Below are 13,654 nucleotides of genomic sequence, written 5' to 3'. Positions count from 1 at the left end.
CATGAAGACAGTGAAATGACTTATTTTAATGAGAAGACTAAAATATCTTTCCTGCATTAGCATCTGCTTATTGTCACTGCTCCTTAACCCTTGGTACTGGCAGTCACCACACGTCTCCTTGCCAGGAGAAGATGTATGCCAGGAAAGCCTTACTGCTAGCATCAGAAAGATAATTTCTGGAGTTCAAAAGATGGTATAACACCGGTGTGTCATTTCAAATAGTAAAACAGATATCAAATAAAAAGTTAATAAGGAAACACTAAGGCTCCTACTCTCTATAGCCAGCATGAAAAAATTAAATTACAAATCCCAAGGTGACTCGTTTATTTATATCTTGTACAATATCTTATGCCATCCAGATGGGCTCCTAAAAAATCTTCTGCAGAATTCACAGAGGTTCTATCAATCTGAGCTATTGACACAAGTCCAAAATGTTTTCTCCAAATATTACCACAACTGCATCAGGGTTTAGCAGTAGTTTTTACACATTAAATCTGCCTTGTAACCTGTGGTACCAATACTGGGGCTATACCTTTTAAACAACCAACTAAAGCAATGTAAGGCCCATTAGTAATGATCATTCAATCTCCAAATGTTATGAAGCAATAATTTACATGAATATTGATCTTGATCCCCTGTTTATTAAGGATTAAGGCAAACCAAACTGATACAGGGAGCAGGATGCCATTTCCCAGGTCCATAATGGTTTTGCAGTAAGAATTGACTCCTGAAAATATTAAAGGAAACAAAAAGGGTTAATAAGAATTTTGTTACATTTTAACACTTGAAACAACCTCACTGCACATTTTCTCTATTATGAGATGCAAATATTTTCTCTCAAGTGCATGCTGACTACTGTTACAAGACCCCAGAGTTGGCAAAAATGCTCAGCACACAAAATCTTCCAACCAGGCACATAAAATGAAATGAGGATGCAAATTTTCAAAATAGATCAGTGGACAGCAACTCCCCAGGAAAAACATAATTCTGATGGGTGCTGGTCACATGAAAATATAATCCTTTCATTTAAATGCCTGAATGGCAGCCTGACTGCATTGCAAGATTCAAGCGTGTTGGAAGAAGCCTGATGCTTGAGAGCCTTCCCAGGTAGATTTGTTCTAATGAAATAATTTTTCTCCTTGAGAACTGTGTCTTTTAAAAACTTCAGTGCCACACTCAGCAAGGTAACTAAGCTGATCTTATATGTTTTGAACTTTGTTAGCTGGATTAGCTGTTTCCTCCAGAATGTTCCATTCTCCATCACTGTGCCAGCATCATGACAGAGACACTGTCACCATGTTCAACATTTTGCAATGGTGTTAGTTCAACATTTCACTTATTAGATGTATATTTTATTTAAGGCTTTTCATTGGGTTCTACAAGCATTTAGATGGTGTTTGAGGCGCTGGTCTCTTTAGCCACCAGCCTGAATGGCTGGACAATAGCCTATCTGAGAAACCATCTCTCACCCTCTACACTGCCACTGCTGCAGACTGCTCAGTCCTTCTAACTGCAAGAAGGAATTAGCTCACCTCTCTAAAAGCTCTTGACTTCTAACCTTTCTTGTCCCCTCTTGCTAAGACAGAGATCAACTTTAATTTCCTGGATGTGTTGTTAAAGCTGGCCAGAACTGGTGATGTATTTCTAGAGGCTTAAAAGGAATTCACCTTCTGCACAGATTTAGCAGTGGCTGACATGAATATGTTGTCTAAAGGACGACTTTTACACTGCTGAGAGGTCACTGTAAGTTTAAATATCAGGATACTTTAAGCTCTCAAATAGGCATTTTTAATTTTGCTTACATGCAAACACAACTGTATTGCTTTTAAACCTTCTGAAACACTAGATATTGAAATACACATCATAAGCTCTGGTTCAAAGAGTATCAATTAGCTTGCTCTTTTACTTGAACTATCTGGTTTACTGCAGTAATTGGAAAAGGCCAACAGTGGCCTTGAATTATTATTTGTTAAGCTAAGAGGCTCCAGACAGGAATAGGTCTCTCTCATGCTGACGGAATGTAGAAATCAGGCAGTCTTTGCTTCAGAGACTTGGGCTAAATATACCAAAGTGTTTAATAACCTCAGAAACCTAAATTTCATAAAGTTTTTGTGGGTTTTAGACTACCACATATCCTTAATAACACATAGATGCTTGTGAAATATCTATCTCAAGGCCTTGCTGCATTGAAACATAGAACTGGGAAATGTCTACAGAAGTAGAAAACACAGCAAAAAGTAAGAGGAGGAAGACTGAATTGCAAAGGTTAAAAAAAGGTATGCTTAGGAGGTTATGTATGGCTTAGATCATTATTCTTAACAGTTTCTGAACCAGAGGTTTTGTTTAATCCAAAGCAGGAAATTTTTTCATACTTCTATTATATATTCCTTGGTATTTTCAGGTTCATCTTACTGAGTATTGATGTTTGAAAATGCCAACACAGAATGCCATACTATCTTCTTCTTAAAAGGACAGTATTAGATTTCAACTTAACCCAGCTTCAAATGACTGATCTTAGGGATTCCTGCCAAATAGCTTTTTTAAGACAACGTTTACTGCAGCAATCAATTATGAATCCCTGATTTAGACAGTGACTTCTTCTAAACAAACAGGTGCATACACATCCCTTAGCACAGCAAGACTCAATAAGATTGTTTACAAAGTAATTCACAATAAATCTCACATGTAGTTTGCTTTTCCTTCTGAATGCAGCACCAGAAAAACTCATTAAATCCAGAGGAGATACGTGCCTGTGCCTGAGGATGCACCCATGCAAAAGAGAAAGGAATATACTAGACCTTAAATTTTGGAAAGCAAATTCTTGCATTTTGCAATAGCAGTTAGCAGCAAATACATCTTGATTCTCCTACTTTTGAATGGGCTTCTATTTGTCTTCAGAGAGACTGGGTGTTTTTTAACTCTTTGATGAGAATACAAGGTTTACTACATAAGCTTAAACTGGGAAAAAAAAATTCCTTTGCTGCTACGGGATCCTGTCCTCTCATATTCAACCCCTATGTAGAAGACACTAGCATTTCTCATCCTAACTTTCAGATTATAAATTATACAGTACCATTTATAACATCTAAGTGCAACCAGCTATAATTTATTTTTTACATCTCAATTAAACACCTCTATTGGAAAAGATTTATGTCTTTTGTTAGAAAATGAAGAGAAATAGAACTGTGTGCCTGAAAAATGTGAATGTCAATTCAAATTTCCAGGTTGTCTCATACCTTCCAGAGAAGGTTGAATTAGTTTGTCTGGATGTATCTGTGAGTCAGGTAGAAGCAGAAATACAGAAGAAAACATTCTTCTGAGGAAGTGTGTATATAAGGGTTTTGTGGAGAAAACCCAAAATTTTGGGGTTACAGATATTAAGGAGCAGTTTGTCAGTAGAAAGTGAAGGATTGTCCTTTTCTCCTTTTATCATCTTCTCTCCCCATTCTGATTCCCTAGCTTCATGCTGAAGTGAGGCACAACATCAAATTCTCACAGACTCAATATCCCCTTGCCTACAGTTTCTGTCTTCTGCACTGACACCTAATGTTTAGCAGCTCACTTTTTCTTCTCAGAGCACCTTCTAGGGTAAAAATAATTGTACAAAAATACTTTAAAAATTTGGTGTAAGCTTTAAGCTAAAGCCTGACACATCTTAGGAACAATACATCTACAACATCCCTGCTTTAAAAGACCCTACCTCAACCAAGTCAGAAACAGAATGGTTTTAAAGGTTTTCTACTGTCCTACATCTTAGGTGTGAAATTGGTAGTGAATCATTTGGTGTGAATGATTTTATTTAAAAGGATATTGCTTTAAGCTTTCTAATTCTTCACATGCTCTTTGCAAAAATGTTTATATAGAAGATGATGGCCTTTCCATGCTATGCAGTTACAATTGCTTCAACAGATCACTGCACAGCAGAAGTGAACTCCTGCCTAATGAAAGTTGCCCTACTTGGAGTTCTGCCAATGCCCTTTCGTTAAATGTAAAGTTCATAATATTAATCAGGCAACTGCTTATACTGGGGATCAAGTGAACATTTTCTGAAATTACAGCTGAGTTTTGTCAAAATGTTAGCTTTCCTTACCAAGTGCATTCAGAATGCCCGCTTGCTATCTCCCACTCTGACAACTAAATAAAAAAGCCCATTCAGTAGGCAGCTTGCTGAGGTTTTACAGTGCCTGCAGCCCTAGCTGAAGGGATATCAGCACAGGAAAGAAACCACAACTACTCAGCCAAATTTAAATTCAACACACCACAAAAAGCATTCTGAGGGAAAGAGAAGCTGTGCCAGTGAAAGTGGGCCATGTATTGTAAATTTTGGTGGCAAAGAAAAAGCTTCAGTTCAAGCCTCTCTGGGATACTGGCACATGTATCTGGCATGCTCTGCAGGGAAAAATGGGTGGTTGGTCTGTTTACAGCGGATTTACCAGCCCCTCTTTTCTGAAATCTTGAAACAAAGGCTCCTCCACTCTCTGGTGAAAACCTTGATCTGCAGGATGCAGAGGACAGGCTGCTGTCTACTGAACAGCCAAGCTCTACATGACCAAAATTCTGCAGAAAAAGATTGCTTCTGCTGGTACCACCCTAGTACAGATAAGGATAACCTGAAGAGTATTTTCTAAGAAGTTCAATCCTTTGTAGCCTTCCATCTTTGCAGTCTCCAAACCAGAAGAAAGGAATTGCCAAGGCAAATACTTCCTAGAAGTATAAAGATATACATCTTCTTGGTTGAATCGAGATGCAGAAGAGTAGGAAGCAGAACTGAGATTCAGAAGTTCATTCCAATATACTTTACATTCTTTCTCTATGGAATATTATCCTCCAAGCATACAAGAAATCTCAGCCAGCTTCTTTGATTCTCGCATTGTTTCTGGTTCAGCTTCAGTTGCTTTTATTCTTCACAATGCTCTTTATTTCTTCTTTTTTCCATTCCCTCTGTTTTGCAGGCACAACTGCCCTTTCCTGTCTTTTCCTAGTGAGTGACCTTAAGCTCTCCCCCAGTCCACACCAATGGAATTAAAATAAATTAATCACAAGTAAAACAAATTTTATATCTGACTCCTAGAAATCTGACCAGTTTATTTATGAGCTGTATCCCTTTACACACTGCCTGCTGAGACTGTGAAAACTCATCTTTTCAGAGCTTCTGTTTGCCAGAGAATTAAGCATACTTCCTATCATTCTGAAGAATCCTCTCTAATATGCTAAAGAAAAATGTCTGGAAAAAGTATGTCCCTTAATGCAAAATAGTCAATGTGAAGTTCAGCACATTGGAGTATACTGATAAGCTATCTAAATGCACTTGCCAAATGAGATAACTTGTCTATTGTAAGCCATCCAAAAATATTCTCATGGCTAGGATCCCAGTAAGTATAAACATTCTGATGAAGCAAAATGATTTAGAGTTACAATTAAAAAAACTGGAGTAAGCAAAAAGATACATAGGAAACATAATAATAATCCTATCCCAAAAGATTGTGTTATCCGAGGGGATCTAGAATATTAATTAGTAAGTTGTTGCAAACCTATAAAAAATCATCCTATAATTACTCTGAAAAAAAGTTGCAATTTCAAAGCTACACTGCAGAATAGCATACTGGATTAATTATGCCAGACTGCAGCAATAACCTTGAATTAAAGCTGCAACCTTCTATTTTTAAGAAACAATTGCCTTTCTGGTTGATGAAACCTGTCGTCCCATCAGGTAACAGACGTGACCAGGAAAGAGAAAAGCAATAATGAGTCAATCCAAGCTGTTTGATACATTTCAAATCTTCCTCCCACAGAGTGTAGCTGCCACAAGCTACATCACCAGTCTGGTTCTTGAAAACTCCATCTCCTCCCTGATGAGTGAATATGTCCCAGACATTAGGGCCCTTTCCATCTGCATTCCAGCCTTCTGCTTGAAAAACAAAACTTGGTCATTACACTTTTGACATCAAAAGACATATGTTGCAACTAAATAATTTATCACAAAGTAGGTGCAAATCCCATGGGCAAATTGAGAAGCATCATCTACCTACTCTTTATATTATTTAAATTTACTAGGAATTTTCAAGCATTAATATACATTTGCATTAGGTTTTGCAATTATTCATATTTTTACTTGCTGCTAATTATTTGAAAATCATGTTAAAAAAAAAAAAAATTCAGACTTCTAACACTCTTCATACTTCCTTAGCCAAAAATCAGATGTTTGCCACTCTTGAGATATTACAGGTTTTCACAAAGGGCATTTTCTAATGCAACTTCCATCCATAAATGTAAAAGATCAGTCCATATCAAAGAAAGCCTTTAGGGTATGAGAAATACATCCAACAAATAGGCACTTATGGCTTTCAGGATGTCCTTTGAAAATCTTGACAGTTTGTTAAAAAGAAAGGAATGCCATTATGAGCCATGGCCCTAGGCACATACAAGCTGAATTAATAACACAGCTCTAAAAAGCTTCAGCTTTTTGTTTAGCCAGACATTCACAGAAATTAATTTTGAATGTTCAAAAGCGCTGCAACATTTTCCCAAACTTTCAGAGTTTTAGGATATTTCTTCACAATTCCAAAATTGAGATACACAGATTACCATTAAAATATTCAAAGTTTAGCTGTTGTCTGAGATCTAACAACATATAATATTTAATTTGAATAAATGCACCTCTCTTCATTAGAAGTTTCTTTGTCTTTCCTGAGCCATGCTATAGCTGAGGCAAACATTACTTTTTTTTGTGGAGAGATCTGTAAACTTACTTTCCACTGTAAACCCCCGTAAAGTGTGATTTAATCATTAAACCTCAAAATGGCCAACCTCATTTACCACCAAGATTTTTCAGAGTCCCAGTGAATGCACTGTTCCAGGGTTATTCTTTAAAAACTAAAATGACATTGTGTGTTAAAATTATGTATAAATTAAATATCAGTTGGGTTATAAGATTAATAACTATATAATAGCTACATATCAATCCTCAATAAAAGTGTTTTAATAATCAATTAGTAGCATAGAAATTAGAGATGGAGAAGAACTATTAGGAGGTCATTGAGTCCATCCCCTGCCAATGCAAGATTGCTCCCTTAAGTATATTCAGTACTTAATATACATCTGTCTTATTAAATCTAAGTTTAATGCAAGGTTAAGCATATTGAAGACACTTAATTTAAAGCATTACTAAAATTTGTAATATCACTTCTATAACCTAGCTTTTCAGAGATCATTGTCACATTTCATGGTCTTTACAAAATTTTATTGCAGCACACTAACACCCATACATCTACATTTGGTTGGTCAGTAAATTAAATTTTACATGGGACAACCTTCAAAGTAGGTCAAATTTTAGATCCAGCCAGTTTGAGTTTTTCTTAATCTCAGATTTTATGATAGACTTGGTGCTCTGTCTGTATGCTCCTCAGAAAAACACAACACTACAAGTTTTCTATATCCTGCTTCAAATTTCAAACATGACTGCTGAAATAAATAGTCATCTGAGAGAAGCGCAGGAAATAACAAATAACAGTAATTCTTTGATGGTACCTAGAGTTCTGAAGCCTTTAAGAGCAGGCTTCCTGCACCATATTGATTTGATAGTGCTCTTTTTTCCATAGGGCTGGAATGAAGGGAAGAAAAATCTGCCATAACAGGCAGATAACACACCTTTGGTTAAGAATCGTCATCTAGAGCAGAGGCTGAATGATCCCTCTTTTTTGTCTGCCTTCCTCCAGCAGAGGCAGTGGGAGTGAGGAGGAGAAGCATTTGATTTTTAGCAGAGACTAACAGCACCACTCCAGCGCTCATCAGCCACTGCAAAGCCCTGATGGGGCGGGAGCAAACAGATCCACTTTCAAACATTCCTGACACTGTTCAGAGACTTCTCTGTACAGCATCGTGTGTCTGAGCCACCTGATGGAGTGTAGGAAGGAATCCAGCCGAGGCAACAGAAAGCTCTAGATACATTAGCGCATCCTGCTGAGCCACAATTAGTCTGCAGAGCTCTGCTCTGCTCCAATGAGCCAAGCTTGCACCTCTGATCTTGCTCAGAAACTTCCCTGTTACACAGCTCTCCATAGGCATAACTGGAGTTTTAGTGAGCTTTGGGGCCAGGAAAGAACAGTGATGAGGAACTGATTTTACACTCAAAATGTGTGAATTGGATACCAAATCAGCACATGGCATGCCATCAAATGAATAATCTACATTATTATGATACATGTTTCCCATACTCTGCAATTATTACAACAGAAAGAAATGCAATGCTTTTTCAACTTGTGAAGCTCCTAAAGCATGAATATTACTGACAAGAGTATATAAGTTTTCACGTACTTTTCCAAGTACACTTTTCCTCTAATTCAGCTGTCCTTTAACCTTTGGGAGTGAAACTTTCTTGACCTGGTCTCTGACCAAAAAATGTAATTTTGTTTGAATTAATGCAGTTCCATTATTTGGCATATGAAAGAAGTGAAGAAAACCACTTTTACCATTACAAGAATTTTTTGCAACTTTTCCCCAAGAAAAAAATCAAGCAGAGAGTTAGAATTTAGCATAGAAATGGCCCTCAGTAAGAAGAAGTGCTTTTGAATGTTCTGGTGCAAATTGATTTTGATTTGACTGAGTCATGAACCTTTGAAATCTGCACTTTGAGCATGCAGAGTACAATTGGTATGATTTTTTAGCGCTTTGAAATATACAGAGTGGAGAAGGTTGTGCTGTGCATAAATACATAGCTGACAGTAAAAAAATAAAGTAGCCTGTCAGCTCGTGCCTCTTCCACTGTGTATCTTGTGATATGCACAGCAACTGAGTTTGGACTCCACGAGAACTATTGCTTCAATCATTCTGCCCCTAAGTCGGAAGCTGCACAGCCTCTGAAGCTTTCAGGAGAAGGAATTCCCTGTTGAGTTTCTTACTTCTGCAGGAAAAGGGTCATTTGAGTAGTGTCTAGACCATATTATAGATTTTTTTTTATGTTTTCCCCACTCAGAAGTCTTAAGAAAGTTCATTAAAAATACATTAAGAGAACATTAAAGTTGCACATCTAGCCACTCAAAAGGCAGGAAATTATAATGCACACACAATTCACATTTAAAAAATTAGTTAGAAGAGCTATGTGCATTGCAGGACTCGAGTTAGAATCTGGCCCAGAATATTGATTCCCTGGGAACTGCGAGCTGTGCAGTCTATTAGGTGAAGTGAACTGAGCTCGTTAAAAGGTACTGAGCATGGGCAAGTACTCTCAATTTCAGCAATAACCAAGAACTAAAGGCTACATCCTCAAAGACAATTTAGGATCTACAACTCCCATTTAGGTACTGAAATCAATGGAAGTTAAGTGTCTGTATGCTGCAGGGTATAATATGAGAAAATCAGGTCTGTATGTATTTTGAAGGTTTATAAAGACAGATTTATGAAAGGATAAAGTTTGGAGGGGTTATAGCTGCAGGTGTCTCTGTGTTTATGTGTTTACATTTCCTAATCTGCAACATATTTTCATATTGTGCTGGGCAAATCCCTTCATCAGTCTCTCTATTCAGTTGGGATCATGACACATGTCCCTGGGGGACAGCCCCCACAAGTCCAACTGTTAACCTCTCATTGTTTTTCATAATCTTTGGAGAAGAATTTCTAACTGAAGTCTTCCTATGAGTACTGATGTCTGATGGGGCAGCTCTCCCACCCAGTTTCAAAATAGCCAAGAGCAATCTACTTGAATTAGCTCTATAGAAACAATATAAGTAGATGAAAAAATTACTCAAGACTGCTTCCTCCTCTCCTCACCCCTCTCCCCCAATAACTAGCTCCATTTCCATTACCTAGCCATTCCTGAGATTTGAAACGTCTTCTACCTTCTTCTTACTCCTCAAGTCAGAAGTGTTTAAACCAAAGGGCTAAATGGATTTGCATCAGAACTAGTGTCTACATTACAAGGCAAAGATCAAGCACTCTCCTTCCTGGGTCCAGACTTTTTGTTCACTTAAAACTTCTTTAACACTTTGATAGCTAAAATTTGACACCTTCAATTTGATATGCTGCTGTAGCTGCACCCCAAGCAAATTCAACTGGAAAAGCAATATCCTCCAGCACTGTCTGCAGAGGACAGGTGAATACACAGCATTATGTGTGCTGTGGAGCTGTTGGTTTCATTTGCAGACAGCACTCCCTGGCTTGATCACTCTTCCACTTGTTACAAGCAGATTCTATATGGAAGACAAAAATAAACCCTGTGCAGCTTCACACACTGAGGGGTAAGACATGCACTTTGCATATCTTGGGATTAAAGTGGAGAGGTTCAGCTACCAGAAAAAGTGGAAAAGGCAGCAGTGGAAAAGACTAGGGTGGTCACGGTAAAAGGGCTTCTCCTAATACAAAGAATGAATATGCAAAACAGGTCCCTCTTTCCCTTCACTTGCCTCTCACCTCTCCATACTTTGTGGACCCTCTATTCAATATAAGTCCTTTAGCCACCAGGCAAAAAATAATTTCCACCAGTAAGTGTCAAAAACCAGCAGTCCCTCTTCTCACATCAATTTTTTTTTTTTCTCTTCCAACACCAAGAAAATGTGCCTGCAGTAGCTGAAAAAGGATATTTTAGCCATTACATGTTTTGCAGTGGAAACCAATGAGTAGACAAGCAAGATTCGTATGGGAGTACAGACAGAACAGCTATCTTTCTCCTTCTCTAAAACCCCGTGGATGCTCATTTTTTTAGAGCAGCAATGACAACCTTATGGCATGTGTGCCGGAATCAGCATCTGCAAAACAGCCCTCAGGTCTCTTCCTCTACCTTCTGTCAAGGCTGTTACTGCTCTCCTGTCAGCAGACTGAAAAGGGAGCAGCAGCAGGAGGAGAGTCAGGTAACAAGTGGGATGGTTGAAAGTAGTTTACTGTCCCTCTCCAGGAAACTGCAACACCTGGCACACTAGATGGCACTACTGCAATTTTTTATTTTTTTTTTAAACTTATTAGTGCTTTTCTCTCATTTATTGTAACACTACATGCACACTGCTTTTGCCAAGGTCAGTATTGGCACATATTGGACTTATGTAATATATCACTGCTATTCTTCTTCTTTACTCCACTTAACTCTCTTGACTCTCAGAACTTTCTGGGTGAGGACCTACTTCTGCAAAGCATTACACAGGTAACTGACATTTTCTCTGGTAATGAAAATAAGAAACCTTACTATGCATAGGAAAGCTACTAAGACAGTCAATGCACATACTTTTGCCAAGAATGCACACAATAAAAGAATCAACTTCTTAGAAAAAAATAAATTCCTTTGTAGAGACACAGGGAAGCTGATTTAATTCCAAAACGAATATTGCAGAACCAGACAGTGCAGATGCAATGCAAAATAATTTGGGCTTTCACAGCAGGCATATATTTCCTCAAGTGTCTTTCATAGGAAAGGTAAAAGCCCCTTGAATACAAAGGAACAAAGGGGAAATGAGCCACAATATACTAATTTGTTTCCAAAACACATGCTGACACATAGTCTCGGCAAACATGCATATCCTTCATGTGTATTATACAGGTGATCAAAACCTGATAAAATGAACTAGTCAATGTTCTCTTATTGATGCTGAATATTCAGGCTTTCATCTGCAAGATAAGGACAGTTAACGGCAAAACTCACCAGAGCCACCTTAAATTATGATTAATAAGTATTAATAGACCAGAGTAATAAAGCTTATTTTTTACATCATTAAGTGTTACTGGTAGGCACCTTTGAAAATGTAAGTAAATTTAAATTTTACCCTGAGAATAACACAGTTCAATTTCACAGGAGATATAATAAAAATGTAACTCAATAATAGGGAGAGAGGGGCAGACAGGATATATTAACAATAAAATTCCAATAAAAAGTTTTCTAAAAATGCTTAAGCATAAAAACAAGGCTAAAAAGTGTCACTGCTGATTCTCTATCAGGAATCAACAGAGATGGGTTTTGAGAGAGATTGAGTAGGAGAAAAATATTCCATAAGCAGTCTGGGGGAGAGTGAACAAAATTTGCCTCAGAGGTTAAGACAGATTCACAGTAACGAGATACCAGCTTATGTCAGAGAAGCTGCACTGATAGCAGCTAAGATGAAACATTTCTGGCAACCCAGATTCTACATTTGTGATCCCACTTCTGGTTGTATTTCTGGATTCATAAGCCACTCCTTAGTGCAGTGGTGTGGCTTGAAATTAAATCTTCCTTAGACCCTCAGCATGGCTCCTAGGATGCACTCACCTTCTTACTCTGATAATTTCCCCTACATCTAACAAATAACCTGGCCTCAGTGTGAATTTCAGTATTCCACTGTCCCACGCTTTTTTTCAAGCCATATACCTATATAAAACATAAAGAGAACTCTTAAACTCTATCTAGAGGCAGTTTTTTCCAGACTATACTTAAGGCCTTCACATTTGCACTGGCACAAATGTAACCAAATGAGCTCAAGGCAAGTATGCATAAAAAAAAACAAACAGCATTCAAAAGTATTTGGACAAAGACATCTTTGTCAAATCAATTAAAAACAGGAGTAATCGGCCCTGATAATACAGGTTAGCTACTAACTTTACAAAATGTGAGTTGTTTTATCAAGGTGAAAGAAGAATAGAGTTTAGTGTTGGACTTCAAGTCACGTGGGGTTAATTATTATTAGAAGAATTGTATCTTGTCAAAAGGAGATTTTCCTGACTGAATTGATGTTTCCTATTATACATATCCTATTCCTATTATTAATAGTATTTACTATGGAGTTTTGAAATTAAATTTTGAAGGGATGGTGAAAATAAAAATCTTGTTCCTGAAATTTTACACCATGCATGGACCAGTAGAAAATTATACCTTCTTTGGAAGCAAGACTATGTCTCTGAAACAGCCAAAGACAGAAGTTCATATCTTCTGTGGGTTCTCTTTGTAATTGCTACTCATAAATTTAGCTTCTCTCTCTGGCAACATAACAGAGCAGCTATTGAGAAACAAATTTACTACAACACTTTGAAGTCTGCCAGACAATCTTGCTTTTTAAGCAGTAATACAAAATTAATGAATAGAGAGCAGAAGATATACTGACATATGTCTGACTTTTCACCATATACTGTATTCTTTAAGATATTTTAGCACTGGGCTTTAGCAAGGTGCTCTCAATTAAGTTATGGAGGCACCATACTATCTTGCACTGTGGCTGCAGTAGAGAACTCATAACTTTGATTCTCTAAATTCAGCCTTAATTAGAAGCCTCTCCTGGATTGTTGATTAGCCTTTCTTCTCCCATCACCAATGTGTCAAAATTCTGTTCCCAAACTTAAATCAAATTGGAAATGAACTATCATGTTGACTAAAATGAAGGGTGATGACAAACAATGAAGGGTAATGATAAACAATAACTTTGAAGGGAGGCATTTAGTGCAGTACACAAAGATTAGTATTACTTCTGATCACATTTAATAGCTTCAATAATGAGCTGGAAGAGGGAGTAAATGGTACATTAATGAAATCTGCAGATCTATTAAACTAGGAGGAGCTGAGCACACTGCTGAAAATAGAGAAATAATTCAAGGGTTCTTGGGAAGATTAGAAACACCAGCAGAATATTGCAAAGAGATTCCATTTAGAAAACAGATGAATAATATTTTGGTAAAAAATCAACAGATGGTAACAGGTAAAAATCTGGAG

This window comes from Ammospiza caudacuta, chromosome 4 (assembly GCF_027887145.1).
Source record: "Ammospiza caudacuta isolate bAmmCau1 chromosome 4, bAmmCau1.pri, whole genome shotgun sequence".
NCBI classification, from domain to species: domain Eukaryota; kingdom Metazoa; phylum Chordata; class Aves; order Passeriformes; family Passerellidae; genus Ammospiza; species Ammospiza caudacuta.
This window is presented reverse-complemented; position numbering follows the sequence as displayed.